We start from the raw sequence: 2,486 nt of genomic DNA, 5'->3' as shown, positions 1-2,486 counted from the left end.
AAAGAAAATTATAAAATACTGTAGTGAATTCTAAAGAAAATTCAAGACATTGAGATGTATGTGCTGATGCTAACTCAGGGTTCAGAGAAACATTGTGAATTAGCATGTTTATATTACATGTAAGGAAAAGCGAAAAGCAATGAGCAAGATTCCAATTTACAACCATAGTAAATTTAAAAAAAAAAAAAAGAATAAGAGAATCCAAATAAAAAAGGAAATATTAAGAGCATACATCAATGTATCAAATACAAAAAGAAAAAAAATTATGAAGTCAAAAGCTATAGTTTTGAAATTATGTTGATAAATCCTTAGCAATATTGGTCAAAGAAGAGACTGAAAATAATCCTAACCAACTATACTCTGGTTTCTCTTCAGATTGCATAAAACTTTCACCTTTTCCTAAAGATTTACATGGAGAGGAACAATTTTGAGTCTTTACCCAATTTTTTGAGGTCCTGTGTTTTCAAGGATACTTATTAAAAAAAGAAAAAATTCCTAACCAATATTAGGATAGTAGATGTTATCACTTCGCATATTATGCTATAGTATATATAGTATATATAGTCTCATACTATGAGAATATAACTTTACATTGTTAAACATGACAACTGAATATAAATGTACACAATTATGCATTATTTTAACCAAAAAGCTTAGGAGTGATGCACTCATTTCTGTAAAAATGCAAATGGAAAAACTGAGACAAGATAAGCAAAAAATCTGAATAATAAGATGATTAAATTGAACTCTTTATACAGAATTTCTTACAAAGAAATTATGGTATTAAGCCATTTAATTGGTGAGTTGGATTAGATAGTCAAGGAAAAAATAAAATAAATTGTACACAAAATACTTTATAAAATAGTGAAAAGCCATTCTCAACTAAATCCCCCCAATGCTGTCTGTATTTAAAGAATGAGTTAGAAAGCCCTGAATAAGTACAGTAGAAATGCTTTCATTTACTTATTTATTATCTTATTTATTTATTTTAGTTTAAATCATTTATCATCAAATGTTATATCAGATTATTTATCAGTTTGGGTCGTTTTCACAGTTTCAGACTATTTTCCTTAGTGCTCTGCTCACCTTCTAAAACTTTACATGCAAATTTATATTATCTTTAATTTTAAAATACACACTCTTTATCAAATAACTTGAAATGTACTGAGAAAATTCCTTCAAATATAGTTATGTGAATTACAATTATTAGGTTTTGAATGGCTTCTTCTTAACTGAGAACTTTTAAAAAGAATTTAATGAAAAATTTCAATCCCGCGGATCTATTAATACAAGAGTATACAAGGAAGTTGCCTTACAGCAGGAGTGGGAAGCCCTGTGGTGATCACTGGGGACCCTTGAAAGTCTGCTCCTGACACGGGGACAAGAGAAAGATGAAATAGGATAACTAGTGCATTATAATGTGCTGTTACATTTGAAATTTCTCAGGCAGAGCCAGGGTCAGACTCTCTACGTTGCTTGGACATCACAGATTGATGTAAACCATCAGTCTAGTTCAACTGATTACACAGCCTGACTTAGTCATATGATTAAGTGAGTAGAAAATATATTAAGACATTGTAAGAAACTTGCCTGAACTCTTCAGAACCAGAATATCTCACTTATTAACAAGAGGGAAAAATGAGTCCAGGTGGACAAAAAAGGGTTGTGCATGTGAGAAATGTACCTGAAGGCCTCTTAGGCCCTAACAGCTTGCCTGATATTGTGCTATAATCTTTTTTTAAGTCCTTACGGGAGTATTCTTTGAGGATTCTTTATCTGACTATGTAATTGATCCAGTATAAAATATTTTATGCACATATAAGTCAGAAAGTTAAGTTCATGAACTCATCTTAGAAAAAGCGCTATACCTCACTGTTGACTATCACTAGGGTCACCTCTGAGGTACTCCACTTGGCAAGCTACACACCAATGTCTGTGACTAGTCTACCTTTCTAAGAACATTTTCTAGGATGAGTTCACGAATTTAATTGTACAGCCTTCTATGACAGCTCTGATGGTCATTCCACAAAAAGAGTTCTAAAATTGCTATGAAGGTGGAATAGGCTCTGGCATCGATGCATAGATTTAAAAGGCGCATTATTGAAGGTGACCGTACTGATATTCAGCCATGAGGTATGTAGCTCTCCTTCTAAAATGAGTTTGTAAACTAAATTGCCTGGCCTTGTATAACAAACATATACACGTTTCATTTAATTCCCTCCTGCTATACTCTGACAAAATTTCTTAGTCTCTAGTATCCTTTTCTTATAATAATGTCTCTAATCTCAGGCACATTGATCCTTTCCTCCCTACTGAACAATTTCTTCATGTTTAAACATCATCATTTTCCTAGTTAGGGGGATCTAAATGAGAAATTGGCTCATTTAGTGTTGCCAAATAGTGCTGCCAAATTCAATTGGATGTTCTAAGATTTCATTTGGTAAATCAAGCAACTTTTTCCATGGGCAAGATTGAGCCCACCACTG

The 2,486-nt window shown here is 32.5% G+C and overlaps 1 non-coding gene across 1 annotated transcript; it reads left to right on the top strand.

Annotated features, from left to right (window-relative positions):
* The first annotated feature begins 355 nt into the window (after positions 1-355).
* Positions 356-471, top strand: LOC111725216. Its single transcript, XR_002773334.1, has one exon. It is a non-coding gene; the product is annotated as a U5 spliceosomal RNA (small nuclear RNA).
* Positions 472-2,486: the final 2,015 nt, after the last annotated feature.

The sequence above is a fragment of the Otolemur garnettii genome, unplaced genomic scaffold (assembly GCF_000181295.1).
Source record: "Otolemur garnettii isolate 467f Iridium unplaced genomic scaffold, OtoGar3 scaffold00033, whole genome shotgun sequence".
NCBI classification, from domain to species: domain Eukaryota; kingdom Metazoa; phylum Chordata; class Mammalia; order Primates; family Galagidae; genus Otolemur; species Otolemur garnettii.
The sequence above is the reverse complement of the archived record's forward strand: the minus strand, read 5'-3'. Positions and strand labels throughout refer to the sequence as shown.